Genomic DNA, 27,617 nt, shown 5'->3' on the forward strand with positions numbered 1-27,617 from the left:
GAATTCTGGAGTTTCCGAGATAGCTGAGGCGCTTTTTGGCTGGGGAGCTGGGGAAATGGATCTCAGAAGATGGAAAGGGAAGGAAGGTGCAGAGCTAAGCCAGAGTGCTGGCACCCAGCAGCTGATAAAACTGAGTGTTAGACAAGGAACCGCTGGCCCAAGGCCACAGCTCTCTGGAGGCTCAGCTGGGACCAGAAGGGGGATCTTTGCCCTCAGAGCCAGGGTTTTCTGTAAGGCAAGGATGTAAGCAGATCTCTGAGGAGAGCTTGAGATCTGAACTCCTCAACTCACCCCTGGGCTAGAGATGTGGTGATGAGCACAGTGCTGGAGAAAGGGTGAGGGAGGAGCAGTGAAGTGAGGATGGGGGCTGCACAGCAAGAGCCGGAGCTGTAGGAACCATGAGGACAAGGGTGGCCATTGTTGGAGTGAAACTCACTGTGACCATCACAGCTTCCCTGATCCTTTGCAGGTGTGGAGGGGAACCGCCCTGACAACGTAATGCAAGCCAGCTTTCCTCCCCATAAAGCCCTAAAGGAGACCCTGACAAAATAACTAGAAAAATCTACTCTGCCCATTCAGGACTGGAGACAAGCCTTTGGCTCTCTAAGCTCTACCCATGTGACATGCCTCCCTTGGCCGACCCCACCCCACCCGTCAAGGCCTGCGCAAGTCCTACTTGCTCTTGACATCTTCCCTGGCCACTGCAGCTCTCCCTGACTCCCCAGCCTTCTCCAGGAAGCTGAAGAAAGTCCCACCTTGGGGGTTAAAAAACAGTTTAAAAGTTACTATTCCTGCCTGTGCGATGGCTCACACCTGTAATACTAGCCCTCTGGGAGACGGAGGCAGGTGGATTGCCTGAGCTCACAGGTTCAAAACCAGCTTGAGCCAGACCAAGACCATCTCTAAGAAAATAGCTGGGCATTGGAGCAAGTGCCCGTAGTCCCATCTACTTGGGAGGCTGAGGCAAGAGAATTGCTTGAGCCCAAGAGTTTGAGGTTGCTGTGAGCTATGACACTTACAGCACTCTACTGAGGGTGACAAAGTGAGACTCTGTCTCAAAAATAAATAAAAGTTACTATTCCTGATTTCTTCTTTTTTTTTCTTTCTTTCTTTTTTTTTTTTTTAGAGACAAAGTCTCACTTTATCACCCTCAGTAGAGTGCTGTGGCATCACATCTCACAGCAACCTCCAACTCCTGGGCTTAGGCAATTCTCTTGCCTCAGCCTCCTGAGTAGCTGGGACTACAGGCTCCTGCCACAATGCCTGGCTATTTTTTGGTTGCAGTTTGGCCGGGGCCGGGTTCGAACCCGCCACCCTTGGTATATGGCCGGTGCTGTACTCACTAAGCCACAGGCGCAGCCCACTATTCCTGATTTCTATCTTCCATTCCTCTTGAACCCCTTCCAGCTGGGCATTCAGGTCCAACACTCCACCTACCCGTGACTGTAACCGCATTATTGAATCTGACAGCCAGTTGGTAGCTTGTCAACTCCCATCCTACCAACTCAGCAGCATTTGACTCAGCCCAGGGCTCCCCTTCCGAGGACACCAAGAACCTGCTCTCCTGGCCCCCACTCTCCCTCGCCTCCTCAGCCTATCTGCCATCCTCCCCTCAAAACCCTGCAGTCTGCGCTCAGTCCTACAGCCGGCTCTCCCCTCTCATCCAATTTCCTGGCTTTGACTGGCACCTGTGTACTGATGTTTCCAAAATGTGGTTCTCCGGCCTAGATTTCTCCCCTGCTCTCCACACTGGCATACTCAACCTTCTTCCTGATACCTCTGCTCAAATATTTAATTGGCATAATTAATATGTCAAAAATCAAACTTCTGGCTTCCCCTCCCCAACCTACCCCTCACCCAATCTTCCCCACTGCAGGAAATGGCAGCTTCGTCTGTTCTAGTTGCTCCAGCCAGAAACCGTGAGCTCATCCTTAACTTCCCTCCTTCACACTTCAGGCCAGCAAATAGATCAGCCCTGGCTTCAGAATCTACCCACATGCAGCCGCCTCTCTCCACCTCCAGGGGCCTCTCTCACTTTAGTATGGCCCAGGTTTCCCATCTCAGCCACCATTTCTACATTGTCCCCACTCTATATTCTCAACACAGTAGCCAGGGTGACCCCTGAAACATTTTCTTTTTTTTTTTTTTTCCCTCACACAGTGTCTTACTCTGTTGCCCAGGCTAGAGTGCCATGGCATCAGCCTAGCTCACAGCAACCTCAAATTCGTGGGCTCAAGTGATCCTCCTGTCTCAGCCTCCCAAATAGCTGGGACTATAGGGACCCACCACAATTCTCAGTTTTTTCTATTTTTAGCGGAGACAGAGTCTCACTATGCTGCTCAGGCTGCTCTTGAACTCCTGAGCTCAAGCAATCCTCCCGTATTAGCCTCCCAGAGTACTAGGATTACAGGCATGAGCTACTGCGCCTGGCCCTTAAAACATGTCCAGGCTGGCATTCTTCCACCCAAAAGCTTCTGGTGGCTCCCACATCACTCAGAATAAAAGCCAAAGTCCTTCCATTGACCTACCCTATCCTAATGATCTGCTTCCCATTACCTCTCTGCCCCCCTGCTGCCACTCTCCCTGCCCCCCCCCACTGGCCTCCTCATGGCTTCTCTGGCACCAGGCTCCTCCCGCTCACGACCCTTGCTGTGCTCCATGCCTAGAACACACTTGCCCACAGCTCCCAGCCTGCCATTCTTTAGGTCTCTGCTCAACTTTTGCCTCCTCAGACACTGTCCCTTCAACCTGATGTTCTCCATAACACTCGTACTAACCCGAACTATTTGTTGCCTTATCATCTGTGTAGCTACTAGAAAGTTCCATGAGAACAGAAACTGTTTTTGGTTCACTGTTATATGTTATATCCCGAGACCTAGGACAGTGCCTGAGACACAGTGAAGTTCTTAAAAGACTATAGGAAGGATAGTTGAGCAAAAAGATTTGAAATGGCCTGTGTGTCCAAATAAAGAAAAAAATAGAGTGACTAAATTTGAGCCCACATTTGATGGTGAAGCCAACAAAAGGTGAAGCCAGGGATTTACCTCAGGAATGCTAGAGGACTGGTGCCCAGAAGGGGAGCTTGTATCTGCAAACACCAGAAGAAACTGCCCAGCCCTGAAAGACACCCATCTCACCCCCCAGAGACCCACATGGCCTCCTTTTTTAAAGAATCTCCCTCCTTCTGTGCCCCGTCCTCATAAGGCCTCTGTGGGAGGGACAAAAAGAGGCGATGGAATTCCCATCAAAGGCCACTGGACACATGGTAAAGAGATCAGGGCCCTTGGGATCCTGCTTCCTGGAGGCTGTGAAGCCTTCCCGCCAGTCTGGCTCCTCTCTGGGATGGGGGTGTGATTGCAGGGGGTGCTCTGGCCCTGGGCTCCTCATATGTCAAATGCCAAACAGCAGGAGGTCAGCCTGAGCCAAGCTGGCCAAGAGGCCCCTTTCTGGGTTCACTGTGCTCGTGCTTGTGTGTGCACTCTGACAGGAGGGGGGAAGGGACAGCACAGAAATCCCTGCCTTGTCCTCGGTCAGGGCCACAGCCAAGCTGTGACCATCTGTTGTTGCCTCAAAAGGCCAGGCCATTGGCCCAGAACCCTTGAGGAATAAACCTCCCCTTTCACCAACCTTCTAGTGTCTGCAAAGAACTTTCATAGTTATCATTTGGCTTTATCCTCACAATATCCTTGCCAGGTGGGCATTAGTCTACCCATTTTACAGAAGAGGAAATGGAGGCTCAGAGAGAGGAAATGATTCTTCCAAGGTGATACATCTAGTAAGGGGGAGGTGGTGCTTTCAGCCCATTCTGTCAACCCCTCCCTACCCCAACCTTGGCCAAGGTCGTTAAGTGCCAAGCATAGGCTCAAAATGAGTAGGATTCTAGGGCCAGGCTCTCAGGCACAGTCCTCCCACCCAAGCCTGGCGCAGTTCCAGCCCAACCCTGCCCCACTCACCCCCTCTTCCAGGAAGGTTTCTCCGACTGACATCCCCAAATAAGTTCCTAAGATGCTCAAAGTCCAGAGCTTTCTACAGCCAGGTCATTTCCACTATGGGCTGTTAGGCTGTCCCTGGGTGTTTTTCCTGTGGCCTAGGACCTCTTAAGGGCTGCTCAGCCACCCAAGGTAGCAGAGGGTGCCCTAACTGCAGATGACTCTCGCAGCATTTCCCTCGGGGGCAGCTCAAGAGGCAGGAGAAGAAGGACAGTGTAAGGAGGAAGGATTCTGCCCAAGGCTACCCAGCCAGGAAGGGGCAGAACTGGCCTTTGCACCCAAGGGCTTGGCTTAAATCCCTGATCACAACCTCTAATCCTGTGCTGTAGCCGCTAGTCGCATGTAACTGTTTAAATTCATCAAAATGTGATAAAATTAAAAATGGACTTCCTCAATTAGCCACATTCTAAGTGCTCAAGCCAGCCATGTGTGGTGCTGGCTACCATACTGGACATCGCAGACACGAGCCTTTGCATCACTGTATCATCACAGAAAGTTCTGTTAACAGTTCCGCTCTATACCCAACAGGGGCTCAGCTCTGCAGCCAGGTGCTTCCTGACACCCAGCCTCCTGCAATGGAACCTCACTCCTCAGGGACTTCCTTAGGACTCAGACTTTCAAGTTAGGGTTCCCATGGAGTTTTGCACCCACACAGGACTCCAGCTTCCCCAAGAATTGGGAAAGGGCAATGGGATAGCTGGATCAAACCTCTTGCCACCAGCCCGCCTGGCTGGCCTGCCTTAGGACAGGAGGGACTGGCTGAGAAGGAGGGAAGGAAGGTAGAACAGGGCAGCTTGTCATCTGGCCCTCAGGCTATGCTTCCCTCCCCCATCAGCTTCTCAACTCCCCTCCCCCACCCTGCCTACCATCCTCTTCCTCAACAAATCCCAAGGACAGATGGAGGGACAGCAGAGAGGGAGAAACGTGACCATAGTGAAAGCACTCTCAAGTGGTAACAGAGTCCAGGGGTCACAGCTGTGTCCCTGGAGGCCTGGCCAGTCTCTCATGTCCAGCCGTGATGTCTGTTGAGGCCTGGGCTAAAGCAAACCTCTGCAACAGGAGGGGAGATACTTGGGTATCTCTGTATGTGCTGGATTGTTCCAGCAGACACAAACCCACTGAAAAATACAATCACTCTCGTGGTCACTCACCCATCCACCCATTCAACACACATTGAATCAGCCCCCACCATGTCAAGATGTAGCAGGAGGATGCAAAGATGGACAGGTGGGCTCCCTAACCAGCCAGACCAGGTAGAGACAAGGTTCATTGTGAGCTTAATCCTCCTTCTAGGCTAGATGAAGATCCTTTGTCTCTGCCCAGTGGTCTGAGCAGGGTGGACAGCCCCCAACCCCCTCCCCTCAAATAGAGGCACATGCATGCGTGCGCACAGCACACACACTCCCAGCTGCTGCCATGGTCCCCTCCCGTGGTCTCTCTGGCCAATCACAGCACTGGAGAGTAAGTCCCACTGACCGGTGGCCCCCAGGGAGTGTATTAGCACATTTGAACTGCTCAACCTGCAACTGACAAAGCCTGGGGCCTTGGGACGAGACACAGCAGGAGGGTGGGGGCCTGTGGGGAGCTTTGCTCCCCTTGGCCTCCCAGGGAAGGCTCAGGACTAGATTAAACATTCTGGGGCACAGAGGAATTTGGGGGCCCCAACTCCAACAGAGAATAAGCGATCCATAAAATCCCAATTTACACACTCACTGATCAAACAGCCCATCTACTACCCCCAGCTCCCGGGGGTGGCTCCGGGGCCACCCCTGCTCTCACAGAAGGTCCTGGGGACCTGTCCCCAGTCCCTGTGAGGGACATCCAACCCAAGGAATGGGGCTGCTGTACCCCTGAGATCTGGCTGCCTTGGGGGAATGCTCTTTGTCGCCCTCTATGAATATCAGCTCTTTTTTCCTCTCGAGCTGCCTGCCCCAGGGCTGCCAGGCCTGACTTCAGCCTCATCAGAGCTGCTAATCACTTTTCCAGCTCTGAAGCCCTATTCTCCTCCCCACCCCCTTCTTCCCAGCAGCCCCTCCTTGTTTTCACTTGGCCCTCCTTCTGCTATGGCAGGAGATGCTCTGAGCCCTGTCCTCCCACCGTCCCATCTCACCCCCAGACTAGGCAATAGCCAGCAACCGGGATGGCTCCAGACTGTCCCAAACCCATCCCTCTGTAGGGACCAAATGTTCTTGTCCCTTCCTCCAAAGAAAACATAGTATGTCTACATCTTGCCTAAATGTTGTTTACTTCACTTAGTTAGGCTGACTGAAAATTCAAAAAGAGAAAACCATTCTGGGTAATAAGCATTCTCTTTTCAACCGTGTGGTACCTCTGCAGGCTCCAGGCTATCAGCCACTCACCCTCCCCTGGAGAAGGATCAGCATTGCTGGTGCTCCTACCCTGGAGCCTGCTGAGACAACCCACCTGTGAGCACCTGCAGAGGTACAGCAGGGCTGGGAGTTGCTGGGCAGCACAGGGTCCCCACAGCCCCCTCTCCTTACACTTGGGCTATGCTGAAGTAGGTCAGGGATGGACTTCAAGTCTTTCACCCTGGGGAAAGGGCAGTAAAGGAAGTGAGGGCAACCTTACCGCTGTGCTTCCCAAAGGGCTCCAGAGGGCAAGGGGCTATCTCGCCTGTGTATGGGACTGAGGGCCTGATCTCACTTGTCTCCTGCAGTGTCCTACAACTAGTCTGCAGTGGGCCACACTCCTGTCCTTCCTCTTCCCTTTCTACTTCACTAGCAGCTGCCAGGGCCCCTCCCCCAGTACAGCCTGCACTCAACACCAACTTGAGTGGGGCAGGTGTCTCAAGGGCAGCCTGAAAGACTGGCCCCGGGCTGGGGGGTCCCTGAGCCCACTCTAGCAAGCCCTCTCTCCTGCCCATGGCTCAGGTGTTGCAGGGAGTGAGTGCTGGCTTCAGAGTCAGCCTGAGATGCGGGGCAAGTGTCCCAATCTTTGATCCCTCCAGTATGACCCCTGCATCCTCCTCACAGGCCAGCCTGAAGGCAGTGAAGGAGAGGTGGTACTTTCAAGATTAGCGGGAGGGGGGCCAGGGGCCAAGGCTGACTAGGTGCTTCAACCTGGGAAAGAATGAGGGGAGGGTGCCCTGGGGCCAGAATGATGACTCCAAGGAGCGAAGCACAACTCCTGAGCTGCCTGCTGGTCCTGAGAGGAATGCCGTGCAAGAGTGAGCTCCCCGTCCTCCCCCACAGGCTGGCCATCCCTGAGAATGCAGTCCCAGACCACAGCTTTCCAGGACGTTCTAGCCTGACCCCTGGCCCCTCTGACCTGTGTCCTGGGACATCTGTCACCAGCTCCTCCTTTGCCAATAGAAAGAGGAGCCTCAGGGCCCTGCCATAACCCCTCACCCACCCTCTGCCACTTGAAATTGCCCAAGCAGGGTCTCCTGCCCCTGCTCAGGTCCCTCTTGAGAGCCCATGATGACCAGAACCAGCTTCGTCCTGAGCCACATTTTTCACTGTCCCTGGCAATTTTAAGAGGAAATTTAGGAATCTAGGTGAGAATCTGTAGGACCTCCTATTGGGTCCACAGAGACTTCAGACCCAACATGCCCAGGAAGGACATCTCTGCCCTCCCTCTGCAACCCATCTGTTCACTCTGGCTAAAACCTTGGAGCCTCCATGTCTCCACATCTATGGCCTCCACTCATCCCACTGGCTAGTGAGTCCCATTAACATTCTTGGAAATAACCTACAGCTCCCTCGACCACAGGGGCCCCACATCTGAATTCACTGCTTCTGCCCTCTGCCTCCCTGATCCTCCTTCTGCATGGCCACCAGTAGTGTTCTTCTGTCTAAAACAGAGTCAACCTTTCACCAACAAAAGTAGATGGTAAACCGCCTAGCCCAGCACCAGGAGGATCAGTTTGTTCTTCCTTCCAGCCTCAGCCCATGGTTCAAACCCCTTGTAGCCCCTCCAGCCACATCAGCCCGTTCTCCAGGCCACACATGCTCACACTGCCAGGGCTTTGCTCCATCTGGGCCCTCTGCCCAGATGCCTCCTCCCCAGTTCTGCAGCGTGGGCATCCAAGGCTATTATGTCACACTGACTCTGAGGCTATTGCTGGCTCCTTCTTGGGGGACGTCTGTCCTGTGATTCCAGTGCCTCATTTAGAGGTGGCATTGTGTGTTAAACTGGACTCCCATCCCCTGCCCTGCTCAACCAGCCCCTGCCCTTGAGTCTTTGCACAGCAGTTTCTGTCCTTTTCCCTCCCAAAGTTTGCTCCCTCAGAAGACCTGCCCTGATGCCATGCCGGTGGAAAGAGCAGGGCCCCTGGAGCAGGTCTGATCTGGACTTCTTAATGATAGTAATCACCTTTTTTGGCAATTACTTTTTTTGTTTTGTAGAGAGTCTCACTTTATTGCCCTCAGTAGAGTGCCGTGGCGTCACACAGCTCACAGCAACCTCCAACTCCTGGGCTTAGGTGATTCTCTTACACAGCCTCCTGAGTAGCTGGAACTACAGGCGTCCACCACAATGCCCAGCTATTTTTTGTTGCAGTTTGGCCAGGGCGAGGTTTGAACCCACCACCCTCAGTATATGGGGCCGGCGTCCTACCCACTGAACCGCAGGCACCGCCTGGCAATTACTTTTTTAAAAGATTGTTTGCTTTCTCACTGAGGTACAGGGATCTGTCCCTTGCTGACACAGAGTCAGTTCCCTCGCTGAGGCCCAGTGGAGACAAGCAATGAGCCTTGGGAGGCTGCAAGGCACAGACCCCTGTGAAAGAGGCTGCGGGCTGTGGGTTGTCCACTGGGGCACCAGTGTTACCTGTGGCTGGACGAGACCCTTCCAGTGCCTGTCTCCACGTGGATCTCCACTGGTTCTTCTCTTTCTTTGGGGCCTGGCCCTGCATGGGGTTGAGGTGCAGGGTGGGGTCAGGGCTCTTTACTACGTCTAAGCCATAGTCCCCTTTCAGTGCACAAAATAAAAGTATATGAGACTACAAAGGGGACTAATATCGTTGGTATACACCTCTATCCAGGAACTCCTCAGGAGTCATGGCCCACAGAACTCAGCCCAAGAGCCTCCAATCTCCTTCAGGGCCCCATGTCACCCCTGCCCCCAGCCAGGGTCAAGTTCCTAGGTTGACTTGTCAGTTTGGATGGCATATAGCCTCCAGAAGGCTTAAGCTCTTTTGTTGTTGTTTTTTTTTTTTTTTTTTGAGATGGAGTGCAGTGGCTTCATCATAGCTCACTGCAACTTGGCTCGTGGGGTCCAGAGATCCTCCTGCTTCAGCTTTCTGAGTAGCTGGGACTAAAGAAACATGCCATCATGCCCAGTTAATTTTTTAATTTTTTGTAGAGATGGGGTCTCACTATATTGCCCAAGCTGGTCTTGAACTCTTGGCCTCAAGCAATCCTCCTGCCTCAGCCTCCCAAAGTGCCGGGATTATAGGCATGAGCTTTAGATTCTGGGTGTTTCAGTGTCCTCTGGCCCCACCTATGGTCCCTCCCTGTGCATGGGAGTGAGTGAAAGACGTGCCCCCAAGGGCCAACCTGACTAAAGGTGAGGAAACAGGCCCAGGCAGCCCACCAGGTATCCCTAGCTGCTGCCTCAGCCCCCTCCTACCCTCTTCCCAGCCCTGGGGGTGCTGAGCTGAGTAACTCCAGCTATGCAACCTGGCCAGTCCACCTGGGTGTGAGTGGGCAGGACTGTCCTCTAGGGGGTGGCCCCCACACCTGCAGGTACACAGGAACAGAGAGAGAGAAACTGGGGTGGGGGAGGGTGCTAGGAAGAAACTAAACAAGCACAGCACTCCTCTGTCGTCTGCCCTGTGTGGGAGTCGAGGGCCAAGCCCTGCTCCCAGCCTGTTTCGTACATCAACTTCCCCTCCCGCCTTGTCCCTCCTCCCTTGAACAGCCTCAGGTACTTAGTCACAAGCCCTGGAGCTGCTCTCATTGCACTAAGTAAGTCCTTGCCCAGGCCCGAGAGGCAAGGATCTCAAGGTTAGGACCCTGGACTCCTGGGGCCACTGTCACACTCTGAGGGACAGGGAAGTGAGCCTAAAGACCATGTCAAGAGGAGTGGAGAGGAGAAAGGCTCCAGATGTCTGAACGACTGTCACATGGCAAACTGTACAGCCCCTCCTCTCCTCCCCTGTGCCCTCCACCCTCCTTGAAAGAAGCAAATCCTCCATGAAACATTTTTGGCTTAATAAGACTTGATTCTGTCTGTGAGTACTCAGAACATTTCTGGAAGTGCTGAGCCCCTCCCCACCCCCTGCCCCGTGGAGGCATTCAGCATCTAAAGCTATCCTCAGGGGGATAGGTGGGAGGCTTCTCCCTTCTCTCAGTGGTCTTCCCGGTCATCTCCACTTGGTTGTCTAATCAACACTGCAAACTCAACAAGTCCCAACTGAACTGACCCCTCCCTACCCATTCCTGCAGCTGCCTTTTCCACTCAATTTAGGAAGCCCCATCTTTCTCAATGAGGTCTCAATGAGACCCCAAAACTCATGCCTAAAGAGGGTTACCCTATGGAAGGTGGTGATAAAAGAATGATCAGCCAGGCTTGGCGCCTGTGGCTCAAGCAGCTAAGGCGCCAGCCACATACACCTAAGGTGGAGGGTTCGAATCCAGTCCAGGCCCGCCAAACAACAATGATGGCTGCAACCAAAAAAAAAAAAAAAAATAGCTGAGTGTTGTGGCAGGCGCCTGTGGTCCCAGCTACTTGGGAGGCGGAGGCAGGAGACTCGCTTGAGACCAGGAGTTGGAGGTTGCTGTGAGCAGTGAAGCCACAGCACTCTACCCACAGGGACAGCTTGAGGCTCTGTCTCAAAAAAAAAAAAAAAAAGAATGATCAGCCAGAAAGAGAAGCCCCTTCCTGGAGCTGTGCAGGTCCAGCCCTTGATGAAATGCTGTCTCTCAGAGGAGCTGGGTGGAAGGAGCAATTTCTCCTGGTGTCTAGGGAATTCTCAGGGAGACCCTGCTCCCCAGCAGAAGCCAGCAGACAGGCTGGACGGGGAGGGGGCCACCTGACCTGGGGGTGAGAGGCAGGGTCCTTTTTCAGGTACAACCTAAATCCCACTGGTGTTCTTTCCCCACCAGATGGAAAGAACAAACACCTCCAGACTCTTGAGCATCCAAGGGTTAAACAGGGCAGTCAGAGGTTACTCCCCAAGCAGTAGCCTTTCTCCCAGTTTTTTACTAATTCCCACTGACCCAGCCTCCCCCAGGAAAATGCAATCTCCTCAGGATTCCACCAATGCAAGGCTCTGCCCTCCGTCTGTCTGGAACCTGGTCCTGCCTTACAGCCTCTCTCCACGCCCATCTGAACACTCTCACTCCCCAGCTTGCATGCCATCAGTGGCTCCCTTCTACTTAGAGACTCCATGGTCCTGAAAGTGTAGTTTGTCCCCTTGCCTCTTCACTGGTCCCCAACATCTTGCAAGCTCCCTGAAGGTGACACTGCATCAGAAAAAAATGGGTTTTTGTTCTTTTTGAGACAGAGTCTCACTCTGTTACTCTGGGTAGTAACCTCAAATTCCTCAAATCCAACCTCAAATTCCTGGATTCAAATGATCCTCTTGCCTCAGCCTCCTGAGTAGCTGGGACTATAGGCACCCGTCACAAGGCCCAGCTAGTTTTTCTATTTTTAGTAGAGTTGGGGTCTTGATCTTGCACAGGCTGGTCTCAAACTTCTCAGCTCAAGCAATCTGCCCGCCTGGGCCTCCCAGAGTACCAGGATTACAGGCATAATTACAGCAATCTGAGCCACTGGGCCTGGCCAAGAATGGTGGTTGGATGAATAGCTACCTGGAGAAAATATCCAGGGCCTGGCAGCCAGGATTCATTCTAGGAGCCTGCGGCAAAGCAGTGCCAGGGTTGCGGACATCCTTGAGACATTTTCTTGGCCATCTGGGGGAGAAGGCTGTTAAGGAAGATCCCAGGTGTGAAAGCCCCCATGCAGGTCAGAGTCCACAGGTGCCCCGTGAGTGTCTGCAGAGTCTGGAGGGTCCAGAAATGCTGACTCTGGCTGGGCACCCAGCCCAGGCACCTTAGAACACTGCACATTGTCGGGGCACAGTGCAAAGGTGCTCAACACAGCTTTGTTAAGAGTAAAATACAGCCTTTTTCCACATCTTTCCATCCATCTCTGATTAATCATGGCACTGGACTGGAGACCGTTGGCCTGAGTCATCTGCCCAGCCAATGGAAGAAGGTATCCTGCCACCTCCCAGATCCCTCTCTGACTATCCTCCCTCCCACCTCCCAACACCCTCCACTAGCTGTGACTCTACTTTGGAAGGGGCTTCAGAGACACCCTGCCACGGCCAGCACTTTCACATGCACGCCTCTTTTTCTCCTTACTCCTATGTTGGAAAGTGGTTATCTGGAGTCCCTGGGCCCTGAGTGAGTCACTGAGCAGGTCACTAGGAGTTGGGCATGTGCTTCAGAGACAAAGGGGCAGAATATTTGGAAATAAGACCCAAGAAGCCAAGGTGAAGTTTCTATCCCCATTTTTTTTTTTTTGAGACAGAGTTTCCCTATGTCACCCTCGGTAGAGTGCTGTGGCGTCATAGCTCACAACAACCTCCAACTCTTGGGCTTAAGTAATTCTCTTGCCTCAGCCTCCCAAATAGATGGGACTATAGGCACCTGCCACAATGCTCAGCTATTTTTTAGTTGCAGTTGTCATTGCCATTGTAGCTGGTCTGGGCTGGATGAGAACCTGCCAGCCTTGTTGTATGTGGCTGGCACCTGTGCTATGGGCTCCTAGCCTGTATCCACATTTTGCAAATGAAACATTGAGCTTCAAAAAGATGAAGTCATTTGTCCAGGGTTACATCTGATTAGTGGCAGGGTCACAACAGCTCAGGGCTTTGCCCCTAGAGTGAGGCTATGACTGGTCATCACAAAACAGGGTTGGGGCCATATCTCCACAGAGGCAGGTCCATGGCCACTGCCCACCTCTCCCACTCATTGAGAACTCCCCACTCCACTTCCAGCCCTCAAGATGAATGCCAAAGTCTGAGAGCAAGGCGCCTGGTACCTCCCATTGTGATCTCCTTTCCTTGGCTGGACACACCGGGAAACCTCAGCAGAGACAGTGATCACAGCCCTAAGCACTTTCACCTGCTTTCCTGACTAGGCCCTCACAGACTCAAAGAATCATTCAAGACCAGGACTCAGGTCTCCCAGTTCCCACCTCCTGCCTCATTTAATCCTCACAATGCTCATGACATGGACACTATTCTTAGTTCCACTTCACAGATGAAATACAGAGCTTAATAAGTGCTATGTAAGTGTTAACTATGATTCACCAAGATATCTGAAGGAACTGCTCTGCTCCCTTGCATTCACTCATTCCTGGGAACAAGTTGGGCCCTAAAACAATAAAGTCCCTGGGCAGTCTCTCCCCAGGCCACACAGTCACAGATGAGAAGACCAGCCCAGTTCCTGACCCAGACAGTGTTAACTCTTCCCATTAGAAGGCTGGCCTGGCACCTTAGTCCCCTGCCTCCGGTCCCTTGGCTCATAGTGTCTCCCTGGCAGTAATAAGGCCAGGATACAAGCACTGAGCTGGCAGGTCAGGAACCTGGGCTTCAGACCTGACTCTGCCCTCAGCGCATTAAGGGGGTTGGACTGGGGTAAAGTGTTCTTAATATACTGTCCCCAGGGGCTTTGGAAGGGGTCCAAGAACCCTCTAAAGCAGAATGCAAAGTCTGGTGTTAATTAACAGAAATGAATTTTTCTGGGGATGACTTTCACCAGTTCCTCCAAGGTCTCTGTAAATCAAGAAAAGTTACGGACCCCAAGACTGGGTAATTTTAAAGGCCCCTTCCCTCCCTAGTTTTCTTGGGCTATATACATGTGAACAGAAACCCCACTCCCCATCCTTCAAGGCCAACTCAGCTGCCGCTCCAGGGAGCTCTGGCAGATTTCTTGCTTCTTTGCACAGAAAGGCTGGGGACCCAATGCACAGAGCCTTACAGGGTCTCTCTGTCTTCATCTCCCTCACTCTTCACCAGCCCACCAGCTCCCAGAAGGGGGTAGGCCCAGCCCAAGGCTAAGATCACAGAAGATGCCAGGATACCCCACAGTCATCCTAGTATGGTCCCCTCACCCCGGCCTCTGCCCTCTGGATGGCAGGGGACAGTGCTGCAGACCACAGGTGCACCAGGGTCTTAAGTCCTCCTTCCCCTACTTCAGCCCTGGAACCTCCCTGAACCATGTTCCTGCAAGGAAGCTGGTTTTCATTAAATCCGGTAAAGGAGTCATTAACTGCCAAGTCAAGAAGCAAAGTTCTGCTAAAAGGCACAGGGAGGGTGAGGGAGTCCAGCCTGTCCCTTGCCTTCCTTGGCTGACCGATTGACCAATGGTGGGGGGGGTGAGAGGGGGAGGTGGTACTCCTAAGGGTCCAGCAACCACAGCAGTAGGAACCAGGGCTGGAGAGTGGGGGGAGTCTCAGCCCAGATAATAAGCAATTGTTAATGTGATCCATATGGATCCTGACTGGCCCCTCTGTTTAACAGGATGATAATGGTAGGGAAAGAATGCCGGTCTGAGGGGAAGGGAAGGGGCAAAGTCCTACCTAGACTTAGGGGACTGGAGTGGGTCACTAGGGAGAAGGAAGAAGAGGAGGGAGAGATCCACCCAGGGGTCTTCACCACTCAAGAGCACAGAGATGTAATATGTGCCTCAAAGTGGCCAGATTCCATGCTTTGCAGACTGCCTGGTTAAAAGCCCTTACAAAAAACCCTTTTTATTCAACGAATTAAAACTTATGAGGCACCCACAAGGTGCCAAGCCCAGTGGGGGCAGGGGGCAGGGAAGTAACCGCTCTACCTCTGTCCTCCAGGAGGCACAGCCTAGGGTAGCCCCCACCACAAAGGCTGAAGGGAGGCACAGGTGCAGGACAAGACAGCCATGAAGGGAGGAGCAAGTGACAAGAGGGCTTGGGGAGGCTGCAGTAGGAAGTGTGGCATCCGAGTCAGGCCTAGAAGAATGAGGAGGTTGTGGAAAGACAGGGACAATGGGGAAGGCATTTGGCTGAGGGAACAGCAGGAGCAAAGGCAGAGAGGCGTGAAATTGCGTGGAGGGAGTCTGAGATCTCAGCAATAAAGCTGCAGCCCAGGCAGGGAAGGGGAGGGGACTCTTGATCCATAAAAAGCTGTGGCTATGGATGACCAGGAGAAAGGAAAAAGCTCTGGAACATCACATTGGAATCTGGGTCCCTATCCCTAGCCTTCCTCCACGCTGTATACTGGAATTGTCCAGTTACGTGATCCTCAGCCCAGCCCACGGCCACACCACGGCCAGAGAATCTGGCAGCGCTTCGGAAATTAAACTCATTCCTGTGTCTCTCACCCTCCTCTTCAGAGGATGTGAGGGAATATCCACAAGAATGTGGAGTATAATCAGGAGCAACTTCATCGCACCATACAGCTGAATTCCCTTTGGTGTAAGAGGCTTCGCCCAGAAGGTATCACAGCCAGGACATGAGGTTCGCTCCTGTCTGCTGCGGACACCAACGGAATCAAGTGGAAATAAATGAAATGGTGTTAAATATGAGAAAGGGGGATTTATGAGGCCAGTCACCCGGTCCAGCCCAGCCGTCCCAGAAAGCCCCGCCCCTTTCCTCGCCCACCCCAGGAAGTCCCGCCCCGCCCCCTGTCCCACTGCGTTTGCTGCAGCCTGGGACCCGCTTCGGGCCGCTGAGTCGCCGGGCACTGCAGCACCGAACTGCACGGCGCGTCCGTCCATGGGGGGATAGGCACAGGAGACAAGAGCGTCTGCCGCCGTACTGGGAGCTCGGGGAGGGGGCCGTTTGCAGCAGGAGGCTCTAGGGGTTCGGACTAGGTTCTGCGAAGGTCTGGTACTTTTGCAGTGTCAAAGGACTTTGGACCACGGCATCTTCAGACGCACTCCAAAGCCCTGGCAGCTCCATACGTAAGGCTTCAGGCCGGGGGAACCCAGAACCAACCTCCCTCTCACGCCACAAGCCTAGAGTAGGGTTTGAGCCGGGTCGGCAACAGCAGCCCGTGCGGAGGACAACACAAACATTCTTCCGTCCTCTATTCTCCTCCAAATTAGGTATCCATGGAGACAAAGCCGGCAGCCTGACAGCCCTACGGCCTAATCCTGATTTAGTGACCGTCCCTTTAACAGCCCACCCACCCGTCCACCCACCCCAGCGCTCCGGGCCGCTGCCGGGCGCAGGCTCCAGGCCGCTCTCGCACTCCCCCGCGCAGACCCCTTCCCAGGCCCCATATCCCGGGAGGGGTACGAGGACCAGAGGGGCCAGGGAAAGGGACTAGTACATGCTGAGCACCTACTGTGTGCGCGACACTGTGAAGGACCCTTAAGAGGGGGCTCCTAGCATGGGAATCTTCTGTATACCCGGAGAGGGCCCTTGTAGTGGAGAAGTTTAACGGGTTCTCTCTAGGGAGCTGGGGGGTGGTGGGAGCTCCCTTGTAGCCTGTAGTGCAAGGGTGAAGGTAAGTGCAGCTTCTACCAACACACTGACTCTGAGATGAGGTCTCTGCTCTCCCAGGACAGAAAAGAAGAAATGAGTGGGTGGGCATTAGGGACGCAGGGACCCGTAGTAGCCTCAGTCTCCTGTCACTGCCCCGTCACGATGCTGGGGAATCTCCAGGCCAGTAACCCAGCCCCCACACCCCTCCCACACACAGGGGCCGCTGGACAAAGACCTGACGGAGTGGGAGGGGCCTGCGGGCCGGCCCTCGGGCTGGATCCTTTTGGGACCCGAACCCGCAAATCCTGCCTCCCCACCCCCCAATCCTGCAGATTCCCCTCAGAGCCAGTTGCTAGCTATTGCTGCAGCCTCCGCACCAGAGAGGAAGACGAAGAGGGTGCCCGTCTGCGGCCAAGGGACGATTCCCTACTCTGCCGCCCCTTCCCCCCGGGAAGTGACCCTGGGCTCGCACGCACCAGCTCGGGTCTCTCGCCTGCCTTGCCCTCCGACCCCCGTCTAGATGAACCCCAGTGCCTGCAGCCGCCGCCCTCTCCGGCCCTCGAATGTCCCCGCGCCCGCGGACAAAGCTCCGGACACCCCGACAGAACGGTTACCACCCCCTGACCCCGGCCCTCCCGCGCGCTCCCGCGACTGCCCCCGCCCCAGCCCGCGGCCCCGTACCTCGGCATCCCGGCCGGGTCCTAGGTGAGTGTGCGCGGCCTGGGAGGGCGTCCGGCCCAGGGACCGGGGCGGGGGCGTGGGCCGGGGGCGACAGGCCGGGGTTGGGGGGCAGCGGCGCTGACCATCCTGGAGCCGCTGCTGCTGCGGCTGCTGCGGCCGCTGCGGCCGGGAGCGGGACTGGGCAGTGGGGGTGGCCGGACAAGGGGCGGCCCTGGCTCCCCCCGCAGGCAGGACCCCCACCCTCGCCTCCCCTTGCCCGCCCCCAGAGCCCTCCCTCGCAGGCCCTCGCTCCCCTCCCCTTCCCTGCTCCTCCCCTCCCCTGGAACCCCTCCCTTCCCCCAACTCCCGCCCCTTCTTCGGCCATCTCCACCCCTGGCTTCTTCCCCGCCCTCCCCCACCTCGCCCCCGCCCCGCCCCCACGTCCCCTGGGTTTGCCCAGCCCCTCTCACAATTCTCCCGGCTGGTCCCGCCCCTCTCCCTCCCCTAGCTCTAAAATAAATTAGCCACTGAGTGGGGAAAAAGAGCAAATGACCCTTGGTGTGGAGAGTGTCCTTGCGCCACCCTCAGGCCCGCCCGCTCCCGCCTCTACTCGGCCGCCGGAGCTGGAAGTTGAGGTGGAGGCCGGACAGTAGGAGTCGGGGGCGACCCCGGGACGCGTGGGGCCGGGGGCGGTGCGGAGAGAGGCCGGGATCCAGCAACCCAGCGCTCGGAGCGTGTCCGTTGGGTGTGAGCGGCTTCCTGGGTCGAAGGGCAAAGGGGAAGGCAGCCGGCCCGGGCCCGCCCCGTCCGCTAGTGGTCCAAGTCCCCTCTCCCAGGACTGTCTCGGCCCCTCGGCCACAGCCTTGTTGACTCTGGCTTACTTCCTCTACCCCAGGTGAGCTGAGCCCCTACTGCGTGCAGGACTCTGTGCCAGCCAGTTCTGGATGAAGAGGGGCAGGACCACGGCTGGGCAAGTCCATTGCTCGGCACTGATACCACTCCGAGTGCGGGGGGGTGTGGGGACGAAGGCACTGGATTGCGGGGTGTGCATTCTAAACAGCAGGCTTCACCCAAGAAGGCGGCATTCACACTGGGCTGAGCAGGATTCATGAAAGGCTGGAGGTAAATATGGAGAATGAGTCCCAAGCTCTAGTCTCGAAGAGGTGTCCGAAGGCATCCGTTCATTGCTGCGTTCATTCAACAGATACATAGTAAGAGTGAACTGTGTATCAAGCTAGGCATCAGGGATACCCAAGAAAGTCCAAAGGCACGCGTTGCCCTACTGGAGCCAGAGAATAGTAGACAGAACTCTGCCAGACTAACACTCAGAGCTCTAGCGCAGGTAACAGGAAGCCACTGACCCTGGGAGGCAGTAGCAAGAGTGGCTGTGCTTCTGGTCAAGGGTCCAAAGTAGCTTCCCAGAGATGAGCATTGAGTGTCCCAAGGTCATCAGTGTTTCCACCCAAGGGCATACCTAAGGCTCCTCTGTTCTGAGGAGTTTTTTCCTTTTGGGTGGCTGCTCAGCCTGAGTGTCAATAGGGCAAGATTGGCCCTGTGACCATTATCCTCCCAGCCTGGACAGCAGGGCTCTGTCCTCTGCATTTTTCAGAATTCTAAACACTACCCTTCCCTTCTCCTAAGGAGTCAGTCCTCTGGAGGGTCTGGGATGGGACAAGCCTGGGGCATCCCTGTAGATAGCTCCCATTTCTTTCCCACTCTCTATATGGAAGCAAGACCAACATCCAGGTGGGGGGGGTGGCTCACACCTGTAATCCTAGCACTCTAGAGGCCAAGGCAAGAGGACCACTTGAGCTCAGGAGTTTGAGACCAGCCTGAGCAACATAGTGAGACCCTATCTCTACTAAAAATAGAAAAACATTGTGGTGGCACCTGTAGTCCCAGCTACTTAGGAGAAGCAGGAGGATCACCCGAGCCCAGGAATTTGAGGTTGCTGTGAGCCAGCCTGAAGCCATGGCAATCTGGCTTGGGCACCACAGTGAGATTCTGTCTCCAAAAGAAAAAAAAAAAAAAAAAGACCAGCATCCAAGCAGGTTCTAAAACTCACAAAGATGAAGGTCTTTTCTACTCCCAGAATTCTCTCTACACCACACCCCAAAGCCATACCTTGGCACAAAGGACAGATGTGCCAAGGCTCAGAGTGCTAGGGCAGCCCCTGGCTATAGAATCAGAAAGGCAGGATGAAGGGACTCATAGCCCTCATCCCAGGACAGCTAACCTCTTGCTGGAGGGACAGTCACAGGATAACAGAGCTGGAAGGAACTCCTTGAATATTTCTTTACTGATGGAGCATCTGAGGCTCAGAGAGAAGTGACCTGCCTGGGACCACACAGCAAAGTCAGATCTAGAATCCACTCATTCTTTCCACTCCGACCCGTCAGTCTTCCCAAGGGCCAAAGACAGTAGTTAAGGGAGGAACAGATGTCCACATGAGCTGAGCAACCTCAGCCAGCAGAATTAGTTCCAGGAGGCCAAGCCTGGCATTGCTGCTAGATGTTCCTGGGGACCATACTCTACCAGGCTTCTGAGTGGGAGTGGGTGACAAGAGTCGGGCTGGACTGAGGGGCCCAGCTTGAAGGAAGGAATTGACTATGTACTCCCTTGGAGCTGGGATTCAGGAGCCCAGGAGTAAAGGACCTTCCTGTGCTGATAGGAAGGACAAGGTATACCTAAGGAAGGCCTTGCTAGTAAGCTAGTTGAGTGGGTCAGCATGCTGGAGAAGGCCTTTGCTGGACTCTGTGAGGTAAAGTCAGCATTTTAGCAGTACTGAATTGTTTCTGATGGGCAAACTGCAGTGGGTCACATTAAGGGAGGGAGAGTTTGATCACTTCTTCCCTCTACCTCCCATCCTGCACCAGTGCTCAGGCAATGAAGTGTGGCTCCCCCTCCCTGAGCTCATTAAAGTCCTGTTAATACATCATCTCCCCTCCTGGGCTGACAAATACTCAATCCTGGCAAATGGCCCTTCATCATATCTCTACCTCCTGCCCTCCTGGGTGGGGCCCTGGAGGTCTGATCTCTGAGGACTCTGGGCTGACCCTTCTGGCTGTCTCAGTCAAGAGACCTGTCCTGCCGTGAGGGCCTCCTGCTGAGGTCGTTGTGATCATCCCTAGGCAGGTCAAGTGCCCAGCAATGGATTGGATAATAATAGCTGTAATGATGGCGGTAATGCCTGGCTTCTTCAGAGGGCCCTCCTTTCTTTCCCAGCCCCTTTCCTTGTATCACATGTAAGGTGGGAATCCCCAGAGAAGGTGGGAGGTGTCTTGGGTGTGCAACTGGGTTCAGCACCTGCTATGGGTATATGAGTGTGTGTGTGTGTGTGTGTGTGTACGGGGGTGTATGTTGGGGTGTCCAGATACTTGAAACAAGGGCTTTCTGAAAACATTAAGAAAAATTACTCCGCTGGCCTAAGGAGAATCACCATTAAAGGTTTTGGTGATTGGGAGAAAGGAAAGTTAAGAGGAGGACATGGAAGCCAGAGAGGGAGGAGGAGGTGGGGTGAAAAGGAAGGAAAGAAAAGGGCCCCTGGGAAGGGGATGGGGTAGAGGGGAGGAAGGGAGAAAGAAATGGAAGAGAGGAAGAGGAAAGGGTGGGGAGGTCTCTCTTTGTGGACCTCTGATCAGCCACTCAGGAGTCATTATGAGCAAGAAAGGAAGGAAGTGTGTCTGGGCTAGGGGATTGGGGTGTGTGCCCAGAGGACACCACACCCAGCTGGCTGCTACCTTGCTTGGACTGGTCTCCTGAGAAATGAAGGCCTAGCCCTTCTTTTTCTGGCTGATTGGCCTGCAAGGCCCAGTTCCCAATGCCTCATCAGTCCTGCTGAAATCTCCACCAGCTTACTGTTTATGAATTCATACCAGCTTTGCCTTTCCACTGAGCTACAGCTCTGCCTGGGTCTGATCCCTACTCCACATGCTTTTTAGGGTCCCTCTAGAGGAATAAGAAAAAGTTCTGCCTCCTCTGGGCAGATCCAGCTCAGCCCCACTATATAAGACTTGAGAGGATGAACTGGAGCTGACTGCCAACCCCCCTCCCCTAAAGCTCAGCACTTGGTGACCCTAATATCCCACTTCCAAAATCCCCACTCCACACCTGACCCTAAGGTGTGAGACCCTGTTTATATGTTCATAAACAGTAAGCTGGTGGAGGTTTCAGCAGGACTGATGAGGCATTGGGAACTGGGCCTTGCAGGCCAATCAGCCAGAAAAAGAAGGGCTAGGCCTTCCACTTCTCAGGAAGTTGTTTGGTCTGTAAGCAGAAATACATCCTACCCCCCCCACCCCTGTTGTATAAAACAGCCTTTAGACTAACCCCAAATTAATCCCACCATATACTTTATAGATCCATAGAACCTCTCACTAAACATCCACACCACTCTAATACCTCTGAGTCTCTCTGCCTGGAATCTTATGTCCCTACTTTGCCTGGTAAGCTATTCATTCTTCACACCCAACTGAAGTGTGCCCTTCTCTGTAAAGCCTTCCCTAGCTGTCCCTCACCCCAGAAGAGCTAGAGCTCCACCAAAGAGCTTTTCAAATCTTTTTTTTCCCCCTAGGTTCCTGGATTGAGCCCTGAACACTGCTTCTTAGAGCCCATCCTATCCTTTCCTAAGGCAGATGACTCCCCCTCATGGTGCATGACCCGCTCTTTAATATGCAAGCCCATCTGGAACTCCACTGGGCTTCTTCCCTCCTTAAAACTTACAGACCCAGGGCAGAATGGGAATTGGAAATCCAAGTGGCCCAGAGATCTCCCCACCCCCACTCTGCCTTCACTGGAGACTGACAGGAGATTCCCAGCACATCTGGTTGTACTTAAATTACCCAGGACCAGACTACCAAGGCAGGTTCCCCCACTTCTCTCCTTTAGCCCCTCTCTCCTCCCCTTTCTGAACCAGCCTTCCAGGTCTCTCCTCCAGGATGCCTTCCCTAACTGGCCTGACTTCTGGAACCACAGCTCCCCCTTGAACCTCCACTTCTTTGAGTGGGGGGACTGTGAGGCTGTGGAAGGGTGCATGCTCAGCAAGACTCAGTGTGTGGAATCTCATCCTTCTCAGGCATTGGTCTTGGACAGAAACCCTCCCTTCAGGTAGGGAAGGGAACTGACCAAGGGCCTCCTCTCCACTCCCTCGACCTCAAGAGTGGCTTCCTCCAACTACTGATGTGTGTAGTAGGGAGGGAACCAATCCTGGCCCCTTTCATACTTTGATTAAGGTTTAGTCAAAGCTGTTCTGGCGGCAACTCTTGCTGTCAGCCATTTTCCAAAAACTTTTTCAAAAAGAAAAAGAACAAAAGAGACACAAATGCAGAAAATATAGCAAGTATAAAAATACACAGGCTAGGTGTAGTGGCTCATTCTTATAATCCCAGTACTTCAGGAGGCCAGTTGGGAGTTTGGGACTAACCTGGGTGACACAGCTACACCCAGTCTCTACAAAAAAATTTAAAAATTAGCCAGGTGTGGTGGTATGCACCTGTAATCCCACTACTTTGGAGGATGAGGTGGGAGGATTGCTTGAGCCCAGGAGATGGAGGCTGCAGTGAGGTATGATAGGTCAGTGCACACCAGCCTGGGCAACAGAAGGAGACCCTTGTCTCTTTTTTTTTTTCCTGAGACAGAGCCTCTATCTGTCGCCCTGGGTAGAGTGCGGTAGCATCACAGCAACCTCCACCTCCTGGGCTCAAGCTGTTCTCCTGCCTCCACTTCCCAGGTAGCTGGGACTACAGGTGCCTGCCACAACGCCTGGCTATTTTTTGGTTGCAGCCGTCATTGTTGGTGGGCCAGGCTGGATTTGAACCCGCCAGCTCAGGTGTATGTGGCTGGCACCTTAGCCACTTGAGCCACAGGCACCAAGCCAAGACCCTTGTTTCTTAAACAAAAACACAAATGAAAACAGGCTACAAAGAACAAGTTTGTGGATCTGCCATATCCGGCTCTTCCAGAGTTCCAGGTCCAAATGTTCATTCATTCTTTCATTCAACAGCACATTCTGATCCCTAGGTCTACTAGACTTGAATAAGACTCCTGTGCTTCCTAAAGAAATTCAGGGTCAGTGGGGGAGAGAGACAAGCAAATGCTAGATGTGGTAGACACGAAAGGGGAGGTACTGGGACACACTGGTTGAAGATCAGAAACCTTGGGCTAAATCCCAGCTCCATCACTTTTCTGCACTGCCCCTGGAGGAGCCACTTAACCTCCAGGAGTTTGTCTCTTCACCTGGAGAAAGGTGATGATGTGACCTCACAGGATCATGACGGGATTTGGATAAGACAATGTGTGTAGAAGCACTTTAAAAAATGCTAAGTGAGTTATTGCTAGTATTTTTAAGCTCATTTTTCTGATGCCTCAACAGCTGTCTCTGCCTACCCTCCCAGAGAAGGAGACATGTTGGAGACAAACTGCTGTCAGTGTGAAGAACAGCCAGCTCAGAGCAGCAGGTGGATAGAGTTATGCAAGTAAAATACCTTTTACAAAAATTAGAAAATATAGATAAGCACAAAACAAAAAAATTAAAAATCAAGCATCTTCTTAATGCCACCTCCTAGAGACAACTACTGATAACATTTGGGGGTCATCTAAATATTAGTCTATGTTTTCACCATACATAGAAAAAACGGGAAATTGTTGCTAAGTGTACAGACTATTCATTACAAAATTTTACAAAACCTTTTTTATGTGTTGGCCACCTCTTTCTACACACACACACTCTCTCTCTCTCTTTCTCTGAATCTCCTCTCCCTCTCAAGGGGGACACATTTCAAGACACCAGAGTCAGGCAAGTTTGTTAATTTTCCTAGTATGTGTGGAGACTTTTGGGATATGCTGTATTATTGGGGGGGGGACTTCACCCTGTTTTGTAATCTGCTTTGCTCAATAGACAAATATTTTGAACATATTTTCCTATGTAGAATAGATTTATACCACAAAATTGTTAATGACAGCTTAATATTCCATCATTTGGACGTGCAAGATTTAATTTAACAAGTTTCCAGAAATAAAATCTTGAGGAACAGACTTGTAACATCCATCTTTGTGCTTGCATCTAATTATTGCCTTAGGATAAAGTCCTAGTAACCAAGGGCAGGAATGCAGACTGTTAGCTTTGAGGAGCCCTCGCCCGAGCCTCTGGGTGGTGCTCTCACATCTCCTCCAGGCAGCCCTCCCAGACTGACCTTCCCGGGTGGGTCCCCCCGCCCACGCCGCTCCAAGTTGTAGCTTCATCTCTCAGAGACCTACCCTGAAAAGTGCTCAGAAGGCCCGGCTGGTGAAGGCCAGGAGGGGACGGGGGTGGAGAGCACAAAGCAGGCTTGTCTGGGCACAGGAAGAGGCCCCGCCCTCGGCGCTGCCGGCCGAACATTCCTCCCGGACAATGGCCGCCTCGGGAATCCGGAGAATGAAGGAGGCCAGGCAGCTTCGCGAATCTACTCCTCTCCCCTCCCACACCCCCCATCAAGTTGTGCCCTTTCCCAAAATGGAAAGTAGGGGCACTCTGCACTGGGGGCGGGGTGGGGAGAGCAGCTGCGATCCCTGCCTGCAGCCCCGCCCCCCTTGCCAAAAGTAATCCACATTGCGGCCTAGTCCCGCCCAACCGCCCTGTCCCTGTGGACCTTGGGCAAGTCCTGATCCCTCTTCAGGCTCTGCTTCCTCAACTGTAAAATCAGGGGCTTGGATCAGTGGTTGCCACATTCCCCCCAGATCTCAAATGCTGAAATATAGTGACTAAGACATGAGCAGCCTTTTGAGCCAGATTGCCCATTTCTCTCCAGTCTGCCCTTTACCCTGACAACTTAACCCCCTGGGCCCCAGCTTCCCCCTCTGTAAAGTGTGTTTGTTGATGGATACCCACCCCCCCCACTGTGGGAAGATGATGCCTACAAGACCAGTAGCTGACCGGTCAGTCTGTGAATCCTGGCCAGGCCTGGTGGATCTCGCCTGTAATCCTAGCACTTTGGGAGGCTGAGGCAGGAGGATGGCTTGAGTTCAGGAGTATGAGGTTGCTATGAGCTATGATGATGGCACTGCACACCAGCTTTTAGCCCAGGCCACAGAGAGTGAGACTCTGTCTCTAAAAAAAAAAAAGTCTATGAATCCTGATTCATGCTTAACTGCTCAAAATACTAAGTAGTTCCCCACCCCCAGTCACTTATCATGTCCTGGGTGAATTCTGGCTCCTGGGCACTTGCTCAGCAATTGGCCATACCCTTGGGAGCTAAGAGGAGCACCTGATACCCCCCAAGGAAACGTCTCTCCTCCTGCTTGTTTCCATATTCCCTTGCATTAGCCATAAACCATAAACTTTACAGGCTTTTGGAGGCAAATATAATTTTTTTTTTTTTTTTTGAGACAGAGCCTCAAGCTGTCCCCCTGGGTAGAGTGCCGTGGCATTACAGCTCACAGCAACCTCCAATTCCTGGGCTCAAGCGAGTCTCCTGCCTCCGCCTCCCAAGTAGCTGGGACTACAGGCGCCTGCCACAACGCCTGGCTATTTTTTGGTTGCAGCTGTCATTGTTGTTTTGGCAGGTCCGGGCTGGGGATTCGAACCCGCCACCTTAGGTGTACGTGGCTGGCGCCTTAGCCGGTTGAGCTATAGGCACCGAGCCGAGGCAAATATAATTTAAAAGTACAGGAAAACTCTTGTGTTTGGCCACACATCCTTAGTTTTGTCTGGGAAATACCAACATTTCCAATGCAGCCAGCAATTGCTAGGCGCCAGGTTCTTAACAATACATGGGAGGATCAGGATGAACACAAACAGTGAACAATTCCTGAATCTACATACATTTATAATATATATACATATTTATAATATATATTTTTATATATAATTTTATATATTATAAATATATATATACTTTTTTTTTTTTTGAGACAGAGTCTCACTCTGTTGCCCTGGGTAGTGTCATGGCATCATAGCTCACAGGAACCTTAAACTCTTGGGCTTAAGCGATCCTCCTGCCCTCTTTCCCAAGTAGCTGGTCTGTAGGCACTTGCCACGACACCCAGCTAGTTTTTCCTTTTTTAGTAGAGACAGTCTTACTCTTGCTCAAGCTGGCCTTGAACTCCTGAGCTCAGGTGATCCACTCTCCCCAGCCTCCCAGAGTGCTAGGATTATAGGCGTGAGCCCCTGAGCTCCGCCTCCTACAAAGATTTTTAAGTTATTTCCACACAACGCTACCAGCTCTCCCTATGCTCTCCTGCACTTGATCTCTCCTCCCTTTGCTGCTCACTTCCTCTTTCTCAACCCTCCTCCTGTATGCCCCTGAATTAAGACTCTTTGCTGGAAGGGCTAGAAAACACCCCTTAGCAACAGCTTGTATTATACAACAAGAAATAATAATTTGGTCCAATTTAGCTGCCACTGATGTTAAGAAGTATTGCTGTTTTATGGGTCATTAGAAAGAAAAACACGTTGCCAGTTAAACTGACAATGATTTCTTATCACTTAGAATTTTATTTTTTTGAGACAGTTTCACTTTTGTTGCCCTGATAAAGTTTCATGGCATCATAGCTCACAGCAACTTCAAACTACTGGGCTCAAGTGATTTTTTTGCCTCAGCCTTTTGAGTAGCTGGGACTACAGTTGCCTGCCACAACACCTGGCTATTTTTGTTTGTTTGTTTTTTAGAGACAGTCTCACTTTATTGCCCTTGGTAGAGTGCTGTGGTGTCACAGCTCACAGCAACCCCCAACTCCTGGGTTTAGGTGATTCTCTTGTCTCAGCTTCCCAAGTAGCTGGGACTATAGGTGCTTGCCACAACACTGGGCTATTTTTTGTTGCAGTTTGGCCGGGGCCGGGTTTGAACCCGCCACCCTTGGTATATGGGGCCGGCACCCTACTCATTGAGCCACAGGCGCTGCCCCAACACCTGGCTATTTTTTTAGAGATGGGATCTTGCTCTTGCTCAAGCTGGTCTTGAACTCCTGATCTCAAGCGATCCTCTTGCCTTGACCCCTCAAAGTGGCAATACATTTTTACCATAAGTTATTCTTATATATATGCAACAAAGAAAACCTGAGTGAAATAAATTGGTTAAAGTTTTTTTAAAAACCTTATCACATTCAGAGTCCAATTCTTGGAATTACTTTTCAACTCTGAGCTGTCAATGTCTGTTTTTTTTACACAGAATCATTACCATCTGGGCCAGCAAGAGTACTGGTGATATGGAATATTTCTTGAAAGAGTGCTCTACTGAACTAATTATCTATTGCTGCATAAAAAATTATCCCAAATCTTAGTAGCTTTAAGCACCCAGCATTTACCTATACTTCCTATGGTTCAAGAATCTGGGAGTGGGCTCAGCGCCTATAGCTCAGTGGCTAGGACACCAGCCACATATACCGGGGCTAGCAAGTTTGAACCTGGCGCCAGCCTGCCAAACAGCAACAACAACAACAAAAAGATGTAGTCCTAGCTACTTGGAAGGCTGAGGCAAGAGAATTGCTTAAGCCCAAGAGTTGGAGGTTGGTGTGAGCAGAGTAAGACTCTGTCTCAAAAAAAAAAAAAAAAAA

General features: G+C 52.7%; 1 long non-coding RNA gene across 1 annotated transcript; it reads left to right on the top strand.

The window, feature by feature from the left end:
- Positions 1–16,610: 16,610 nt before the first annotated feature.
- LOC111725527 lies at positions 16,611–24,167 on the top strand. The gene is made up of 3 exons (XR_002773572.1): positions 16,611–17,135; positions 17,986–18,212; positions 23,461–24,167. It is a non-coding gene; the product is annotated as an uncharacterized LOC111725527 (long non-coding RNA).
- The last annotated feature ends 3,450 nt before the right edge of the window (positions 24,168–27,617 follow it).

This window comes from Otolemur garnettii, unplaced genomic scaffold (assembly GCF_000181295.1).
Source record: "Otolemur garnettii isolate 467f Iridium unplaced genomic scaffold, OtoGar3 scaffold00043, whole genome shotgun sequence".
Classification (NCBI taxonomy): Eukaryota; Metazoa; Chordata; class Mammalia; order Primates; family Galagidae; genus Otolemur; species Otolemur garnettii.